Raw genomic sequence first — 21,745 nt, 5'->3', positions numbered from 1 at the left:
TATTTACAGAACCACAATACTTACTTAAGAGAGGCTTTCTGAAAATTCAGAAGAATGTCTTTTCTCTTTTTTTCTTTTCTTCACATTTGGTCATCTCCCTTTATCTTTTTTCTTTTTCTTCTTTGCCTCATCTTCCTTAATTTCCTCTTTTTTCATAATTCCACTTCATCAATTAACATTAAATATGGATTATAGGCGATGAAATAAATTGCTCAACGCTCCAAAAATTAAGGAAGCCATTATCTCAGTGAGAGTATACAAGTTGGAATTTCAAAATTTTGTTTTGAATGGGATATATATGTTTTTTAGTGAGGGAGTAGATTTTTGCATAGAATATTTTATTAAGATATCACAACCCTAAAACAGTTCACAGAACTTCAAAACTGTCTGTACTATTCCCCCCTTAAAGGAAAAACCCAAAAAGCTGTCAAGGTTTAATAGGACAAGAAGGATCATGTTGTGTATCTTTCAACATCAGTTGCTTTTGTAAAGTTGCAGGCCCCAGAATTGAAATGTGACTTGAGGCCAAAACCTTATGGGCAAGATATGATATTTTCTGAACTCCAGACAGTAAAAACAATACATGCTTATTATAACTATGTCCACTGACATTAGAAAAATGCTCAATACATTTAGCCATCCTGACTCTAGTTGTGCCTCCTCAAGATAAATACCTAGAGCTGCTAATTTGAATTCTAAGCACTGTCCACAATAGAAGCAAGCCAACTGCATAAATGTCAGTATTCTTTCTGATATATTTACTATTATGAATTGTTAGGGGGTAAATTGTGTTCACCCAGAATTCATCTGTTCAAGTCCTAACTCCCAGTATTTCAGAATCTAATCTTATTGGGAAATAAGGTTGTTGTCTATATAATTAGTTAAAAATGAGATCAAACTGAGGTAAAGTAGGCCCTTAGTCCAAAATGACTGGTGATCTCATAAAATGGGGAAATTTGGACACAGACACACACACACAGGAAGAATACCATGTGACGATGAAGGCAGAAATCAGGGTGATGCAGCAGAAGCCAAGGAACGAGAGATTGCCAGCAACCCCCAGAAGCTGTAAGAGAGGCATGGAACAGATTCTTCTTCACAACCTTCCAAAGGAAACAACTCCACCAACACCTTGATCTCAGGCTTTCTAGCCTCCAGAATCGAGACAACGGATTTCTGTTATTTGAGCCACCAATTTGTGGCTCAAACACTTTGTTATGTCAGCCCTAGCAAATTAATACAGTTGTCAAATAAGAAGGTATTTAAAATCTGATGTGGTATTTACAATGCATAGCATGTATATCTGTGATTATGAGGAGATAAAATTTTCCATCATCCAGTAATTATATCTGAATTGGCAATTCAAAACTTTTAGAATCACTTTCGAATCACATTTATGTACTCCTTTGGAGAGCAAACCTCATAATGAATAATTTACATTTTAACATCTGGGTCAAAATCACATCAAATTCTAGGAGTCTACCAAAGAGTGATCACAAGAACCTACAATGTAGCTTCAAGAACTGATTAAAGTACTGTTGATGGCCATTTCAACTTGTGCCACATATTTTGTAGCTGAGATTACTGCAGGAGGAGATCCAGGTTTCAAACACAAGTTTGGGATCCCTATTTAAGAAAAGAAGACAAGATTACAAGCTAAAAATTAGATTCATATGGAATGAGCCCCTATAAGTGATAGGTCCTGAAGCTTAGTCTGGATTCACTTCACCTGAAATCCACCTCTGCTGATAAGACAATGACAATAGAGCCCAGAAACAATACAACCAGTTTCACAGAGATGAAGTGATGCTTATATCAACACAATTTTGCTGGCCTGTAGTGAAACAGAAGTTAGAAACACAAGAGAAGGACAGACAATGATGCTGAAAGATACTACAAAGGTCCTAGACAGATCAATCCCGTCTAATTTTATGTCAGCATTTCTCTGCAAGCAACTGTACTGTACAGACAATGAGTAAGACTGTGTCAATGAAAAGTCAGATCAATTAGCTGGTCACTTTGGCAGTCTAATGCTAGCAGTAAGTCAAAATAGTATTGAAGTATGAACCAATTGGCTGATTAGAAATTTTCCATATTCTAGTGGTGCATCCCATAGACACAGCCTCATATAACACATCTCCGTTCTGTTACATTCCCTTTCCTTTTGCGCAGTATTCAGTACCAAGCTTTTTACTATCAGCTCAAGAACCTGAGCTATAGCATGTGTTTGTGCCCCTGTCCATTGTGATTCCTCTGTCTGGTTATCCTTACTCTCTGTCTTCCCAGTAAATGTCTTCTTACCTTTCTGTGTCCTATGTAGTTTAGTCCTATCCCTTAAAATAATGGGTTGAGCATCCATTTCTTTACATTACTCTCTATTACTCCTGGATAGTTATCTTCTTGAACCCATAAATGTGATACATAGTCAAAGAAGAGCCATACTTCTAAAAGTCTCCACCTTTCCTCCTGTTTATTTTCCTCACATACAACAGCAACTTCTACTCACATTCCTTCTAAATTATCTCCAAACTTCTCATCCATTTATGGTTCACTCGGGACTTCTTTCTTCCTTCTCTGGATTTGTATAATCAAATAAATGATCAGCCAAAGACAGAACCTTTCTAGAACACTGTGGGGAAAGAAAATTTAAAAAACACCTTTATTTCCAGGTGGAAGGGGAAGATGGGGAACACTCTACGTTGATTGATAATATATGTTCCTTCTTTTTTCAAAACTCAAATACTCTCAGAGACTCTAGGAAAACCTCCCTAATGACCCACTGCCCCCTCTCTATTTTTTTCTTAAAGATTTTATTTATTTGTTTATTTACTTATTTATTTATTTGAGAGAGCATGAGCCAGGGGAATGGCATAGGGAGGAGAGAAACTCAAGTTGACTCTGCTGAGTGTGGAGTCCCATGAGGGGCTCGATCCCACAACCCCAAGATCACAACCTGAGCCAAAATCAAGAGTCGGATGCTCAGTCAAATGAGCCACCCAGGCGCACTCCTCACCCCCACTATTAATTCATTAATCCTCTTTCCTTTTTTCTTTTTTTCAAACCTCTGTATCTTTAACATATTGTACTTATGTTTAAGTCTATTACTGCCAAAGAGTTAAAACTTCTTAAATCAGGGGCTCTAATATTCTCAATGCTTAGCACAGTGATAGGCACATAATACATTCTCAGGTAATGTTTATAAGAAAGTAAAATATCTTTACAGGTTATTCCCAGTGTGTTTATTCCTTGGGTCATGTTTCTTTACAACAGGATAACTGGAAATGTGGCATACTATCTTTTAGAGTGACTGGCATATACTAGTTACTCAATAAATGCTTATTGACTAAAAGAATGAATTACAAGATATGGGTTTGTGAATAACTAACCTCTGAAAATAGACTTTCTGGTCCTGAGTAGAACTCACTGCAGATTTCTGAACACAGAAAGTGCCTGACATAGTTTGCTTAATTATAGAAAATGACTTAACTATCCTTCATTTAGGAAGGACATTTAGACCTTAGCAATTTGTCGCAGAGAATTCCAAACAAATGGAAATACTAACATCACTGCAGGTAGTTTCCATTTTTCACGTTTCACTTAACATTTGACAGTTCTCTTCCTTTGAAGCTATCAAATAAAGACTATATTTCAGTTATAAAAATGAAGAGTGAGGAAGAGCAAACAGTGGGCAGAGGGAGGAAGAAGGCAAAGGCTTTGAAATAAGAGGTATTGGAAAATTCAGAAAAGAGCAAAGATACTTGACTATTCCCCAGAATATATGGAGGGTTTGGCAGACAGAGGTAAATCTGTATAGGATCTTTCAGACTATGATAAGAGGTTTGAACTTTATTCTAAAGTTTAATGGGAAATCACTAAAGGTTCAGAAGGGTGTGAGTCACCAAGCTGAACCCAATGGACCCAAGGGGTAGAGGCTACAGTGAGATTAACTTTTTTGGGAAACAGTGGATTAGACCCTTGAGTTGGAAGGGTGCTCAGATGGGTTGGAAAGGTCCAATATACTTGGGGGCAATGGTCTTTGGCAGAGATTCCTGTTCACTCACGTTAATATCTTCTACCTCCACTCTTACTCCACACCCTCCCAAATGCACACACTGATTAGCAGGACTGAGTAACTGAAAAATGTGTATGTATGAATTCTGACTGGAAGTCCCATGGCAGCATCTTATCAGCATCAACACATAAAGATTGCCTAATTTGTATATCCTATAAAATCTACAGCCAGATGTGCAGGAATACAGAGTCAAATATGCACTTAATTATATTTATACACTGAATACATACTGAAACACACACTGAAACACTAAACACTCTGAAATTAGGTAGCTAGTATATAGCCAGTCATAGCAAGGAAATGAACACCAAAACCACTACGAGAACCAATTACAAAAAGGAGTTCCCTACCAAGGAGCATAGGAACCCTGAACTTTCATAGTCTCCTTGCACTTTTTCCTACTACAGTGGTTCATACCATCTCTCTACTCTTCTAACAGCTGGCTGAAGGCTCTGGGTCTCTCTCTGAGAGCCCTCAAACTGGATCTTAACCACAGGCTTGCCCTAGATATCCACCATTAAATAAAGACCATTCATAGCTTTATGGTGACTAATGAACTATGTAAGGCACCCACCAAGGGTTTAAAATACTATGAACTTTTACTCCTGCTTCAAAAAGAGTATGCATATATTAACAGCAACATTAATTCTAAATACACTGAGTAATACTACACTGTAAAGTCTTTTGTAGTACTGAATAATTCTGTAAGCGATTTGGAAAGACTACCTGTGGTCAGTTTCCACATGACACCTTGAAACCAGTTCACTGTAGGTGTTAGACACCCTGTAGTGTTGATAGTTATCTATCCAAACTCTGTATCAGCTGGGTTTCCCCAAAGCTCATTAGTTTCTGACAGGGCTGCCAAAATCTCAGTTTCTACATCTGCTCTCTTAAATCTTCAACTCCAAAACCCATCTTTCATTTTCAATGGGAGTAATTTAGAAGATGAGGTTTGATGTATTGATTTTTTTTCTTTCTCAGCTAACTTTGAAGGGATAAAACTATTCCATCTATGAAAGAATAATTTGTATATAGGGATATGTCTTCCCACCAAGTCTTAGTTCTATTTATGTGGCATAAATGAACCAAGTGTCGATTTTTACTTCCAAATACACAGGTATTTAATATGTACTAGTTAATTAGCAGGTCCTGTTCAGAAATAACAGTTCCCACAGGCTTTTTCAGGAAGGATACCTAAACAAGAAAGGGTCTCTTCACTGTGTTTACCCAACATTCTGCTTATCTATTTTTAGCAAGATCAAGGAACTGAAACTACATTTTAATGAATCTCCTCAATCAGCCTGCTCTGTCCTACCTATATAAAGGATAACAAAATATCAAGCCACCAAAAGCCACAAAACCTGTTTTCTCTGTAGAATAATGAATCCTTAGGACAGAGGCTCTGAATGCTCCCTTACAATAGCTAAATGAAATTGATCAAGCTATATGGAAAAGTAGGTACATATTTTATTTTTAATTGTACATTTCCTCAATGCTTTTCAATGTTATTTAAATAGAAATAAGCTCCTAGAAACTGGACTACTATATCTCACAAAGTAAAGCCCAAAGACAGGTGAATATTATCTTATGCAATATGGTAAAGACTTCCACATGGGCTGATACTGTGTATTCAGTAGTGTAGGAGTGGACTGTAGACATTGTGCAGTGTCTCATAAAGTGAGTTATAATCCCTCTCCAGCTCCTTCTGTTTCCAACTGCAATTTAGATGCCAGCATTAAAAAAAAAAGAAAGGAAATGGAATACTTAATAACTTAATACTTAATATCCTATTAAGTATTATTTAAAATCCAAATCTTTACAACATTTTAATAAATTGCACTGGATTACAAATATATCTACATAATATTTACAATTTAAAATGGGGATGCTAAGACTAAAATCTATTTCTCAATAAAAGAAAAGGAAGATAGAACATATTCAAACTATTTCTACTTAATATTTAATTGCTAGAACCCAGAAAAATGAGTTTACCAATTTTCATTATTTCTTAGATTGATCTGACAGAAGAAAATGATCAGTGGGTCCATTCTCAGGAATGACCACATCAGTGCACTTAGTGGACCTTCCTGGTATTATGAAACTAATGGTATCAAATAAATTCCCTTTAGGATAGAGCAGGAGTCAAATAGAGAGACACTGGGTTTGAAGTTAGATGTACTGCTGAGCCCTTCATTCTGAAACTCATGAATATACATCAGGATTATGGTTCAGAGGAAAGCTACTGTGATGGGAGTTTATTTTTGAAAGTGGACAAAATGAGTGTTCAGAAAAAAATAACAATTTAATTCTTGAGCACCAACACAACAAAGACAATCTTTTGTTGCAAATCTCACAGAAATAATTTTATATAATTTGCTATTGATAAGGAAATAGAGAATACTTGACAATTTGCATAGGTTTTGGAGATATCAAAGGCTAGTCACTTTTTAGTGTTAACAATAGTTTTTCTTACATGGTATGAATTTTTAATGATCATACATATTAATTAAAATCATATGTTGATATCTAAAAATATGAATGATAATTAGAATTGCTTTCCAGTCTAGTTTGATGTTTCTAGAAAGACAACTACAGTTTGACAGTGTTATCAAATTCTCTTATAGATAATATTTTTAACTATTTTATTTTACCATGATTACAAGTATCTATAGTGACTGAAGATGCATTTCATTAAGATTTAGAATGTGTTCTTATCATGGACACATTTGTTCATATGTATTGCTTAATGCTTAAGTATATATATATGTATTGATTTATACAGACTGAATACAAAAGGAGAAAACCATTTTAATTCTAAACATGAATTCTCAAATTTCCATAGTTCAAATTTTGTTTTTTTCCCAAGATATTATTTATTTAATAAATACATACTAAATATGCAATATATAACAAATATATATTAAATATAAAGACTTAATACTTATTTAATAAATATATACTAAATAAATACATATTAAATATTCAGGCACTATTAAAATATTTTAGAAGCATTAACTTATATAATCCTCAAAGCAATCCCCTAAGAGAGATGATATTATCCTTATTTCACAGATGAGAAACGGAAGCACAGAAAAGTAAGTTACCCAAAGTTATTGGCTAGCAAGTGGTAGATTTGGGTTTTTACACTTTGGTAGGCGGGCTCCTGAGTCCACAATTTTAACAATGTTACCATGCTGCTTCTCAGATACCTCTAAGTAGCTTGTCTTTCAGATTTGGCTTCTACAGTTCTCTTAGTTGTAGAAGCAGTGTTTCAGGCTATTTCAGGAATAGCAGCACCACACTCATTCTACAAATAAGAGAATTGGATCTCCTCATATCACCCCTTATTTTTTCTTACAAACATGTAATCATTATTCTGACTTCTTACACCAGTGATTAGTTTAAATGTTCTTTAACTCTACGTATGAATTTATCATATCTAACATCTATCTCTTCATTTTTATTCCTATTTCAATGCATGAATACATCTATTCCAATATGTTTACATATCACATTAAAAAAATCATGCTCCTATTAACGGATATTTGGGTCATTTCCAAAAAATTTAGATGTAACAAATAATATTGATATGAACTGTATTAGTTTCCTAGGACTACTGTAACAAAGTGCCCCAAACTGGGTGGGCTAAACAGAAATTTATTATCACACAGTTTTGCAGGCAATCAGTAGGGCCATGCTCTCTGAAACCTGTAAGGGAATCCTTCCTTATCTCTTCCTAGCTTCTGGTGGTTTGCAGGCAATCTTTGGTGTTCCCTGGCTTGTAGATGCTTCATTCAGGTCACATGGCTGTCTTTTTGTGCATATTCACATTGTCTTCCTCCTGTGCATGTCTGCCCTGTGTCCAAATTTCCCCTTTTTATAAGAACACCAGACAGTCATATTGGATTGAGCCCACCGTACTGACTTCACTTTAACTTGATTACCTGTGCAAAGACCCTATTTCCAAATAAAGTCACATTCCGAGGTACTGGGGTTAGGAGTTAACATTTCTTTTTTATGAGATATAATTCAACTCATAACAAAATTTTTGAACATGTCATATGTCTTTTGATAAATATGTCAAAATATATGTATTTGGTGATTGTTTTTTTCAAATCCACCAGTGTTAAATAGAAATACATTTTTTAAAAATATTGGCTTTAGGTCCAGAGATCTTGCTAAATTCACTTACTAATCAAATAATTTTTCTGTAGAGTCTTTTGCCCTATTTTCATATATAACCATGTCACCTTGTTTTTCAAATCTCTTCACATTCATTTCTTTTCACTTCATTCACTGGACAGTTTCTGTAGTACAATATTGGATAGAAGTGTTTATAGTGCTATCTTTGTCTTGTTCCTGATCTTATGGGGTAAATGTTAAGCATCTAATCACTAAATATAATATTGGAAATACTTTGTCAGACTGGGAAAATCTCATTACTAGTTTAACAGTTTTATTTTTTTAATTATGAAGAAATAATTTTTATCAAATTCCTTTTCTGTATTTCTTGAGATGAACATTTTGCTTCTTTTTTATTTTGTAAATGTGGTAAGTTATATTGATTTAATTTTAAAATCTTGCATCATTGGAATAAACCCAACTTGATCATTTGCATTATCCTTTTTATATATTATGGAATTTGGTTTGCTAATATTTTGGGGTAAGGGTTTTTGTATTTATAAGAAAGAGTAGTTTGTAAATATCTTTTCTTGTAATATCCCTGTCAGATTTTGATTAGATTTGATTATAAAACCATCTTATAGTCTACACTCAAAAGCAATTTACATTGAAAATTATTTATCATAGGCTTAATTCCTTAAAATCTTTTTCTATAACATTATCGTCCTTTAGCTTGTGAAAATCAATATTCTACAGAATTTTCCCAGATAGGCATCATTCCAGAAAGCTATGCTTTTTCACAATTTCATGGCTCTTGAATCCTCCACTGAACAGGAAATATTATCACTACCTGTCCCTCTCTACCCTCTTACTAATATTTTATATATCTTCCAAGCACTTATCACCAATTAACATAGTATATGTATATTTGTTTAGATGTTTATTAAATGTCTATTTTCCTCCACTGGATTTAAAAATGCATGAAGTAGGTGTTTTGTTTACCCCAATGCCATAAACAGTGTCTAGCACAAACTAGACACTTAATATATATTTGTTGAACTAATGGATACATCATACTACATACTCTAGATTGTCTATATATATATATATATATAGTATCAAGTTTATACAATGTGTGCTGAAATAATTTGTTTTTTTCTAGTTGTGGAAAAAAAAATAATTTTGACAGTACAAATGCTACACAAAATGGCATTTTGAGTTAAAAGCCAATTTATTAATCTCATTATCTTTATTTTGGAATGGCCTTCTGCCCCCATCCTTTACAAGAACACAATACTGCCAGTCATATGTCATCATGTCAAAACTCTGGCTGACAGGACAAAACAAAGACTCACCAGCCATCAGCTTATAATATAGGGTTTATGAACATGCAGGAATAATAAAGAAATAAAGCAGTCTTCTGAGAATATTAATGTGACATTTTTGTTCTTTACTATTTGCTCTGCTAGGTAATATTATAGCTCAACATGGTTGCCAAGGACTATAAGTTATCAAATGCAATGTCTGGAAGAGGCCCTATATTAACTAGTAAGCCAAGAGAATACCTGGGTTTCTGTACTTTTCTTCTTACTTTTTTTCCCAGGAGAATAAAGCATAGTTGTAGATTAGCTCAGATAAAGATACATAATATTAATGAGGCTTTGAGTGGGTTAGTGGGCTTTACTCCTTTCCTTGCTAAGCATGCCTTCCTTCCCTCCAATTCTGCCTTTTCAACTACAGAATGTGATTATTTCCTATCCCTATTGGTCATTAGATTGACTAAAGGGAACTGTAGATGAATTTGCATCCATCCAAAGACCTATTGCCACAGCACAGTGGTATTGTTTTTTTAATATAAAGGAACATGATAGTAGTCAATAATTATACAAATAAGATACATAGCTTACTGAGACCAAGTTAATAGTTTTTAAAAAAATTTTAAAAGCCATCCTACTTAAGATATTTATAAATAACATGCATATTTTAATATATGCTGCATATATCTATATGTGATTATCAAATTTGTTGTTTCCTTTTTTGATATCTTAGCATCCTATTTCTTTTCTTAAAAACAAAACAAAACAAAACAAAACAACAAAAACCCCACAGTTCCTTGAACACATCAATGAAACTAGAGCCATAAGTAATATTTCCTTTGAGGAATTCATTGAAATAGAAATCTTCCTTGACTTACATTGTGGTTGCATCCTGATAAACCCTTTGTAAAGTGAAAATGTCATAAGTCAAAATGCATATCACTAGCCTGGGAAAAGATCAAAACTCAAAATACAGTTTCTATGGAATGTATATTACTTTTGCACTATCATAATGTCAAAAAATTGTAAGTCAAACCATATGAAGTTGGGGACTGTCTGTATTTCAGTTTGACTATAAGAGATGGGGTTGCATTTATAGGAAGGTGAGGCTTTCTGAAGATCGCATGCTGAGGTGTGATTGAGAGCAACGTGTTTTCTTGACTTGAAGCAAAACCTATGACTGACTTTAGAAGCAGCAGATGATTTCTGCAGGCAATGTCACTGAACTTTTTTTCCACAAAGGTCATTGTGAGAAAGGCCCTTGGAGATGGAAAGAAATAACCTCAGTGAAAGGAGTGGGGGAGGAATCCAGTCACATCTTCACTAAATTGTCCACTTTCCCTTTAGGTGATATGAAGTTATTGTTTAATCCCTTGCTGCTATTCTGTTTCACACTTTAACCTCAATTATTGGGAAATGTTTTAGATAATTAAAAATAATGTATATTTGCTTTTCGGAGTTCTTTTTGAAGTACATTTGAACAGACAGATCTTTGATCTTGTTATGAACACTTTATGCCACATTAAAAACACACACAAACACAAAGTTCAGTGGACTTATTTCTTCTCTTAAATACTTTCCTCTTTCTTAGTACTTAAATGTTTCTTAAATTCTTTTCTCTTAACATTTCAGGATAGAAAGAAAATCTTAAGTTCATACAAAGGACTAAAATAGAATAGTTAGTAGGTACCTCCTAAATAACTGCGGGAATATGTAGTATGGAAAATACAAGGTGTCTATCTATCTATGCTTAAAAGATCCTCCCTTTGAAAAACTATTTGAATACTTTAGTATATTATTGATGTCAACACATAAAGAATTGAGCAAAATGACCACCATGCCAATTCAAATTTGAAAAATGTGATCACTTATGCTGTGAATAATACATGAATGAAAAGCAGAACATTGACTTTACATTATATCACTGTCACTTCTATTTATTTCACTTGGCACCTCATGTCTATTAGATCATCTATTTCCTGCAATTCCATTCATATCCATGTCAGAGATTGGGAAGTGGGGCTTAGGAAAAATTAGGTAGCTGAAGACCACTCAACTAATAATCAGAAAAGCCGAGTTTCTAATTTAAGAATACCTGACTCCAGCCCCGACTGCTCACAGGCATTATCTTGTGTTGCCTTACTCTGTATTGGATGAGTTCCGATTCTGCTAAACAAATAAGGACTGGACACTATTAGCACTCAAAAATTTTTTTTTTTCTCAGAAAGCGGTTGGATTATATTTGTCTTCTTATTTGGGATGTCATAGAATTTCCAGATGACCCAATAAAATTTGTGGCAGGAAATGAAAATTTTAACTTCTAACAAGGGAAAAATGATTCTAAATAATTATTCTAAATAATATAAAGAAAAATAATGGGACGCCTGAGTGGCACAGTCGGTTAAATATCCAACCCTTGGTTTCGGCTCAGGTTGTGATCTCAGGGTTGTAAGATCAAGTCCCGCGATGGGCTCTGTTCTCAGTGCAGAGTCTCCTTAAGACTCTCTCTCCCTCTCTCTGTGCCCCTCCACCCCCACTCTTTCTCTCTCTCAAATAAATAAATAAATTAAAAAAAATGATGACTTCATTGAGGCCAAGAACTTGCATTTGTGTTGTCTTTATTCTCAGGTTATCTCCTTTAAGAAATAGCTGAAGCAGTACAATAGTGCATTATATGATTATCACCCTGATCCTTTGGGATTTTCAAATCATTATTTTAAATAAAAAGATATCCTTTAAAAAAAACACATAGGATTCTCTTGGTTTCTAGTATTGAATTCCTCATATAAATCATTTAACTATGTTTCAGAAAGCCTCTTTCAGTTTTTCTTAGAAATTATATGAGAGATTAAAGATAATTAAGTTTCTCAGACCTGAGTAAGCCTTGAAAGGATGGCCCAACACAAAGCTCAGCTTATCTTAGCTCTTGCTCAGGTGCTCTGGGTTAGGCTCTGCCAAAGACATGAACTATAGTTCTAAAATGTCATGTCCAATCTTATAAATGCTTCCTGTCTTCATAGTAAATTTTCAATGAATGACCATAAATCTCTTGGTTTTTACTTTCTAAGGAGCTGAAATCAAACGTATTTTATTCTCATACCTACTCATGTATTTGGTCTCACACTTGCCATTCTCATATCATTTATTGGGTTACACTTAGAGAACTTCCAAAACTCTAAATTCCATTTTTATATAATCTTAAAAGCACAGAAGTCCATCAGTGTTGGAATTTTTGTTGGCAGATTTTTGAAACCTGCTGCTACTGCTTAATCATTTCTATATCTAAGATGGTAGAGTAAATGACTGTGGGTGCAGATTTTAGACCCAAACTTCCTGGATGCTAGTTCTTAAACTATATGATCACGGGATAATTTTCTTTCTACTGCCTAAAGTTTGTGGTAAGAATTACATGAATAATCCATGTAAAATACGTGGAACAGTGCTAGTATTATTAAACACTAAATAATCATACTAATATATTATTTATATTATTAGTGGGAGCTGACTGTATAGACCCATGTGCAGAACCTTACACTTCTTTCTAATAAACTTTAAAAGGCTTTGAATACTACTATGTTCCTAATGCTGGCAGAGGTTACACAGGATAAAAATAAAGTAAAAGATTCTGTTCTCATGGATCTTAAAATTTAATGGAAGTAAGATGGTATTGAGAGAACAATGGCTTTCCAATTTTTGCCAGAAAGAAAATATGTATAATAGATATCAAAGAAAAAGTAAATAAACTGGGGCAAGTCTTTAGGAATGATTTTGCAAAGAAGATAGGACTTAAGTTGTGCCTTGAGGGAAAGGATTATGATGTTTTCCAGCAGCTTAAGTGGAAATTAAATTTCATTCACAAATAAATTTGTACTCATTTTATTATTAACATGCTCAAAAAAAACTCCGTGGAAAAGTTCTACAGAAAAAATTTATATGGCAATTATTCTATTGTTACATTTAAAATTTTGTTCCCTGAATAAGGTACTTCCTTTGATAATCTTTACATGAAATACTAGAAATAATATGTAGGCAGAATGGATTTAATTAGTATTTGTTTATTTTATATAATATATCATCGTGAGCTAAAGATTACTAAGAGAAAATCTTATTTTGAAGGAATCCTTAGAATGGGGAACATGTTCTAGCCAATTGAATTTAAATTATTATTATTGCTGTCTCCACATTGAAGTTAATGACACAAAATTACACCAATCTTTGGATATGAGATGGTTTTCAACTCCTCTCTTCCTTTCAGTGCCCAAATCCAATTCATCAGGTATATTAGTTTGAAGATGGATATAGTTGCCAATTTTTAAGGGGAAAATAATGTGATTATGGAAAAGAGGAGTGGATGGAAATCAGATTTTCTTCCTTTAATAGAGAAGTTTAGGTAGCCCAGAGAAAGGATAAAAGTTTTGAAATAGCTTATTACATTTGCCATTTTCTCTCAACATTTTGAGTCAGCAAAAGCATGGGGAATGGCTTAAACCACTGGCTTTCAAACTTTCTGGCACAGTCTAATTGTGTTTTTGAGCTGGCTCTTACCAGCTCATGAGAGCTCATTATTAACTTTTCAGGAATGTTGTTAAAGATAGCCATTATTAAACATTAAATTATATAACTTAAAATCAAATACATATTAAAAATTAAGGTAATAAATACTCAAAACTTAACAATTTCTAATTACATTTTACTATATGCTCTTGAGGCTATTTATATATACATTTATGACTGAAATACATTATAATGTTGTTCATTGTGCATCTTGTCCAAATCTACCTTCAGTGGAGTCACACTGATAGCCCGACATCTGTTATGGGCAAAGGGGACGTATAATATTTACACTATGCAAACTGACAAACTGTAAACTATAGCAATTTGTCCCCAGTCAGTTGTTAAATATCTTATATTACAACCTAGTAGCATATACATATGTATACATGCAGATATACATTTGAATCAAAATTTCAAATTGCTGCACTCTATTTTCTACTATTTAATTGTATTAACTCTAATACATTAAAAGGGGCACCTGGGTGGCTTAGTCAGTTAAGTGCCCAAGTCTTGATTTCAACTCAGGTCATGATCTCAGGGTCATGAGATGGAGCCCCGCATTGGGGCACTGCTTAAGATTTTTTCTCTCCCTCTTCCTCTGCCCCTCATCCCCCCTGCCCCGCCAATAAATAAATAAGTCTAATACATTAAAAAAAACTGGTCATGATTAAATAAAGTAACTTCTATAATCACCTAAAAGGATCACAATTCAAAATATGAAAAAGAAACCAATCAAAATAAATGAGATAAAAATTTATCTTGTTTAAAATATACTCCAAGAGTGGCTCAGTCCGTTGAGCACCAAACTCTTGGTTTTGGCTCAAGTCATAATCTCGTGGTCGTGGAATTGAGCCCCATGATGGGCACTGGGCTCAAAGGGAAGTCTGCTTGAATATTCTCTCCTTCTGCCCCTTCCCACACTCATGCTCTCTCTTTCTCTCCCAAATAAATAAACCTTTAAAAATACATATATACTCCAAGATATGACATTTTACAACTTTAATAATAATTTACAGCTTTTAAAAAATTTTCCTTATCAAATAGATATATTTTATATGCTTTGTGTGTAGCTGACTTTATGGCTATATCTATAATACACTTCACATCTCTCCAATTAATTAGTAGCTTTGTAATTTGATGGTTTGACTCCAGCTCTAGATACAGACTCTAATTAGTCAAAAACAGTGGTTCTCAACTTTTAGTGTGCATAGAGTCTCCCGGAGGGATCAACAAAATCCAGATTGCTGGGCACATCCTCAGAGTTTCTAATACAGTTGATCTAGAATGAGGCCCTGGAAATCATATTTCTAATAAATTCTCTGGTGCTACTGACACTGCTTGTTCAGAGACCACACTTTGAGAAGCACTGGACCAAGATACTCAGGGTAACCAGAGTCTACTTGCCCAGTGATTCATTCAGGATGGGAAGCTTACACCAAAGCCATTCCCCTTATAACAAAGATTTGCTCAAGAAATAGGTGAATAATTGATTTCACACCAAAGACATATAAGAGCAGGATTGAGGATGGCTCCTGGGATAGCAACTTCAATTATGGACCCAATTTTGAAAGTCATTCCCTCTGCCTTTGATCTACTTATAAATGTAGTGGTGGAGTAGAGTAGCCATCTTGTAAAGGAGTAGGGTAGCCATCTTGTAAAGAGACTGATGATGAAACCAACACAGAGAAGGCAGAGCCACAGGAAAAGAGAGAAATGAACTGGCTTCCCGAACCACCTCTGAATTTATTCTGTTAATAGTGACCTCTACAGACTCTCAATATTGTTTAAACTGGTCTGAATTGAATTTTCTTTTCTTTATAGCTAAAACCATCTTAAATAATATACCTATATACTTGATGAAGCGAAGTATTTAAAAATCCCTAAAAACATACCTAAAACCATTATGCCTTTTATAATAATCTCTAGGAACTGACATATTGCTATGGGGACCCTTCCTAAGTGGATGCAAAATTGACATTTTGTCTTGCTGCCATTAAGGAAAAGTGTGCACATCACATTCCAATCAGGAATCTGCATTTTGCATTCCAAACAAAGTCACCTGAATAACTGAAGTCCCTCAAATAAATGAAAACTTAAGTATTTTATACTCTAACAAAACAACTTAACCCTGAATTTTGCAATGCTGATTTTTCTTAAGATATGTCCTGTTCTTTGCAGATATGATATTCCTCTGAGGGGGAAAAAATGCTACTTTCCCACCATAAACAAACTGGACATAAAATCGGTAACCGTGGAAATTTGCAGTTTTGTTTCCCATTGAGATACCTAACGGGCTTGTATTTGATGAGTCGGTCCTTCAGCAGTCTGTCTTCCAATGGTGTAGTATGGAAACATCTTTCTTTGACAAAATGCTTTTGTCTCTTAATCTTCTCTTTTGTCGACTTCGTTTTTTAGACCAGGGGTTAGCAAACTATAGCCCACAACCCAAATAAATAGTCTTCTCCCAGTCTGGACCTTGCCTTTCCACTTTCTTTGTGGTGTATTTTGATGAACCATCTTAATATGGTCCTGTTTATCTTTTTTTATTCTTTAATTATTAGTGCTCTTTGTTTCCAATTTAAGAAATACTTGCCTAGTCCATAGTCAGGAAAATTTTTGTTATATTTTCTTCTGCAAGTTCTATTATTTTACTTACCAGATATAGATCTGAGATTATCTGTGGTTCATTTATATATGTGGCATGAGTTAGGGGTCAGATTCATTTCTCTTTTATCTAATTGACAATTTATTGAAAAGATCAGGTTTTTTCCACTATACTATATGGCCCCTTTGCCATAAATCAGGTGATCATAATATATGTGTTGTTGTATCACAGTTTTAAGGGAATGATTTAAGAATCATTCTATGATTCTATAGATATTTATTAACATTATACCATTTACAGTGATCCATTAAGAATAAAGGACTAACTTCTGCTTTAAGATGATGAAGCAATGGCATTTTTATTTTGCTCTATCTTAAAACCCACCAAAAGCAACAAATATATATATTTTATATAAATAAAATAAAATAAAATAAAATAAGGAACTTGCATTATCCTCCAAATGACAGTATGTATACTTTTCTAAATCTAGTGAAACCTGCATTTAAATCTGGGAAAACGCTGAAAGCTAACCATGATTCAGTTAGAATTTTCCCTAAAAATGAGTATCATCTTTCTGAGAGGTCCAATGTATAAGTATATTTTTTTAGATATTCTTTATCTAGGGGAAACATAGGGCATAGAAAAACTATGGAATGTCCTATACATGGAAACCCATGTGGGTTTTGATCAAAATAAGTTTTGATTTGCAAATGTTGAACTTCGACATAAAATTTTTACAAATGGAGTTAATAAGCTGAAATAAAGCCTTGGTATTGTGAAACATGTTCTCCAAGGGGAGATTTCCCCAACCTTATTGCTGTGCTTTATTTGGTTTTAGGTATAGGAATGCACACTTGCAGGCTCTTGTATGTTCCTCTGGATTTCAGGGGTGGGTGAGGCCTGAACACTGCCTAGAAAGTATCAGGCATTCAACATATGTATGTTAAATTGATTGTTTATAGCACAGTAAAAACTAACATTTATTAACCCTGATTTTCTCATACAAAAACCTGGTATTACAGTACCAACTGCCATCTCACTTCAGAGGGATGCTCTGAGTAGCAAATGAGATTAACAGACGGGACTTTGTTTATAACTATAGAATCCTATTGAAAGAGGTTATTATTTCTAACATTGCTTTCCTCTCAGCATATACAGTTTTCCAGGAGAACAAGGTTGACACTTAAATAAGCAGATGATATTTACATGAGGTGTAAGTCCGAACCACATCTCTCTGCTGTGTCAATTATATTTGAGAAATTGGTTTCTGAACTTTTAAAGTGTTTTTCCTTCCACATAGCTCCCTAGATTCCTTCTTCTTTTGTTTGTTTTTGGTTTTTTTTTTTTCTTTTCTTTTTGAAATGATGATGTTGATTTTAGGTCTTCCAGGGCTTAGCAGGTAATGGAAGGACACTGGGGAGGGCTGGGATGGAAGTGGTTATCTGTGATGGCTCATTTTTTTTTTCCTTTAAATTTTTTATTGTTATGTTAATCACCATACATTACATCATTAGTTTTTGATGTAGTGTTCCATGATTCATTGTTTGTGTATAACACCCAGTGCTCCATGCAGAATGTGCCCTCTTTAATACCCATCACCAGGCTAACCCATCCTCCCACCCCCCTCCCCTCTAGAACCCTCAGTTTGTTTTTCAGAGTCCATCATCTCTCATGGTTTGTCTCCCCCTCCGATATCCCCCCTTCATTCTTCCCTTCCTGCTATCTTCTTCTTTTTTTTTCTTAACATATATTGCATTGTTTCAGAGGTACAGATCTGTGATTCAACAGTCTTGCACAATTCACAGCGCTCACCATAGCACATACCCTCCCCACTGTCTATCACCCAGCCACCCCATCCCTCCCACCCCACCCCAACTCCAGCAACCCTCAGTTTGTTTCCTGAGATTAAGAATTCCTCATATCAGTGAGGTCATATGATACATGTCTTTCTCTGACTGACTTATTTCACTCAGCATAACACCCTCCAGTTCTATCCACGTCATTGCAAATGGCAAGATCTCTTTCCTTTTGATGGCTGCATAATATTCCATTGTGTATGTATATCACATCTTCTTTATCCATTCATCTGTCGATGGACATCTTGGCTCTTTCCACAGTTTGGCTATTGTGGACATTGCTGCTATAAACATCGGGTGCACGTACCCCTTTGGATCCCTACATTTGTATCTTTGGGGTAAATACCCAGTAGAGCAATTGCTGGATCGTATGGTGGCTCTATTTTCAACTTTTTGAGGAACCTCCATACTGTTTTCCAGAGTGGTTGCACCAGCTTGCATTCCCACCAACAGTGTAGGAGGGTTCCCCTTTCTCTGCATCCCTGCCAACATCTGTGTGATGGCTCATTTTATGTGTCACCTTGACTGGGTCAGGCAGCGCCCAGATATTTTGCTAAACATATTTCTGGGTGTGTCTGTGAGAGTACTTCCAGATGAGATTAGCATTTGAATCTGGACTGAGTAAAGCAGATTGCCCTCCCTGATATAGGGATTCAATTCATCATTGAATCCACTGAGAACTTGAATAGAAAACAAAAGGAAGAGAAAGGGAGAATTCACTTTCTCAGCCTGACTGCTTGAGCTGTGCCATCAGTCTTCTGCCTTCTGACTGGGACTTATGGCATCTTCTCTCCTGCTTCTCAGGTCTTCAGACAGGGACTGAACCACCCCACTGACTTTCCTGGATCTTCTGCTTGAAGACAGTAGATCAAGGGACTTTTTAGCCTCCATAATCATCAAATGAGCCAATTCCTTTATATATATAGATATATTGATATATCTATACATATAGATATATATATATTTACTATGCTAAAAACAACCAATGTAACATATATATATATAGAATGTCTGCAACTTTCTGGGCCACATTCAGACTTCACCTCCACTCTCTGATGAGTCATATATTTTGATTTTGTTGATTTTGATGGGCCTCAAGATAGGGGAGCAAAATGGGGTGCTTGGGTGGCTCAGTCAGTTGAGCAGTGGACTCTTAACTTCAGCTAAGGACATGATCTCAGGTCCTGTGATTGAGCCCCACATTGGGCTCTGTGCTCAGCAGGGAGTCTGCCTGAGGATTCTCTCTCTGTTTCTTCCCCTACTCATGTGTTCTCCCTCTCTCAAATAAACAAATCTTAAAAAAAGATAGGGGAGCAAAATAACAATGCCATCACTCCATCATATGTGTATACTATTGGTTCTCTTCTCTGAAGAAACCTGATTAATACACTATCCATTCTGAGCTATATTGCCATATGTTATGGCTTCTCCAGAAAGTGAGGACTGATATCCCATGCCAAGCTAACATACTACTTGCACATTCTTGGCTTTGTGATTTACACACGTACACACACACACATGTAATATTCCTTCTATTTATCTGATAGCTGTGGTTCATCTGCAGTTGTGTGTCAAGAATATACAAATATATCAAATAGATACAAAAATCTTAAGATAATTTTGGGTAAGTATCTGGGTGTGCATAAGTAAAACTCTAACCATGTAAGATTCTAGTCTAGACTACTTTTTAAAAATCTGTGATTTGTATGCCAAACAAGTAGAAGCTGAAGCTCATTTAAAGTCAAGGTAAATTACAACTGTTACTTCAACTGATATATCAGTCCTATAACTCTGACAGAGAGGAAAATTCAATTAGTCTGACAGAACTTCAAAAGAAATTCTAATTATTATCTCTTTCTTTTTATATGTCTTCAAAATGCTATGCTGTTAAAACTTCCATTGAGTTTAATGGTAGTAAAAGTTTACCCCCTCCCAAAAAGAATAATTCTTGGTCAACCATTTTCCCACTTAAAATAGAAAGTCAAACACTCCGCTGGCTCCTGTCCAGTGTTCAGGTTGAAGTGCCTTTGTAAGAAAGTGCCTTTGTACATATCATTTCAGTTTTATGTTAAACACTTTTCCTAAATGACAGAATAATGTGGTACTGATCTATGACCCTAAACCAAAATATATTCTACTCAATTTATTTCAGCTTTGTCTTCAAATTAGCAGAATATATATATTGCATTTCATATGTTTATCTACTTGATTCTGAACAAAAGATTTAGGAAATTTAAAGTCAGCAGGGGTATCCAACAACTTAGAAGTAAGGTTTACTCTCTAAAGAAGAAACTCAGAAAGAAGGAAATAGAAAATACTAGTCATATATAAAGAAAATCCACCCTAAGTCATGAACTATGAAGTGAAACATGGAGGTGATGTTGGAATGTCCACTTTCAATCAAGAGGACTAAGAATTTGGGGGCGCTGGAAAGATATGATTAAGTAAACAGAAATAAGCAAATAAAGTGAAAGTCTTTGTGTGAGATAATATTAAAAATATGTTTTAAAGAATGAAGGAAAATAACAGAGGTGGGATAGCCTGCCTTAGTACAGAAAGTGGGAGCTCAGAATGCAAGAATATAGTAATTGGAGAAGACCACCAAAGGGTCTCCTGGTACACCCCTCTCTATCTCAGGTGTATACTCTCATGAATGTGTACCTAACACACTTGATAAGGCTAGCTGCTCAGATTATTTAACCCCTTCTTTTGTGACTTCTACATTCCCCAGGTGAGCCACCAACTTCATATTAACTCCCTATGTAGATATGTCTTTAGGAAAGAATGTGCTGATCAATGAACATTGGTATTTGATCTACTTAGCTTTATAAATCACAATGTAAATCAGTGATCCTCAGTGTGGCTCAATATTAGAATCACCTAGGAAATTTTAACACTGGATGTCACTTCCATTATAGACCAATTAAATCAGAATTCCCTGGAATTGGGTTCCAGCACTGACATTCTTTTTTTTTGAGAGAGAAAGAACACAAGTGGGGGTGGGGGTGGGGCAGATGGAGAGAGAGAATCTTAAGCGGACTCCACGTCCAGTGTGGAGCTTGATGCAGAGCTCATTTCATGACCCCAAGATCATGACCTGGGCCAAAATTAAGTCAGACGCTTAACCAACTGAACCACCCAGGTGGCCCCAAGTACTAACATTCTATACGTGAACCTCACAGCACTCAGAGTTAAGAACCAGAGCAATAGTTAAACTGGC

General features: G+C 35.0%; 1 protein-coding gene across 3 annotated transcripts in view; it reads right to left on the bottom strand.

Annotated features, from left to right (window-relative positions):
* Positions 1 to 21,745, bottom strand: part of B3GALT1 (beta-1,3-galactosyltransferase 1) — a 525,715-nt gene that overhangs the window by 360,809 nt on the left and 143,161 nt on the right. Inside the window, exon 1 of one of the 3 annotated variants that reach the window (XM_027591342.2) lies at positions 2,507 to 2,637. The exons of the other annotated variants lie outside the window; for them this stretch is intronic. The gene's annotated coding sequence lies outside the window, so the exon portion shown is untranslated. Of the gene's footprint in view, positions 1 to 2,506; positions 2,638 to 21,745 lie in introns of those variants that run through there. 3 annotated transcript variants of the gene reach the window in all.

The sequence above is a fragment of the Zalophus californianus genome, chromosome 3 (assembly GCF_009762305.2).
Source record: "Zalophus californianus isolate mZalCal1 chromosome 3, mZalCal1.pri.v2, whole genome shotgun sequence".
NCBI classification, from domain to species: Eukaryota; Metazoa; Chordata; class Mammalia; order Carnivora; family Otariidae; genus Zalophus; species Zalophus californianus.
The sequence above is the reverse complement of the archived record's forward strand: the minus strand, read 5'-3'. Positions and strand labels throughout refer to the sequence as shown.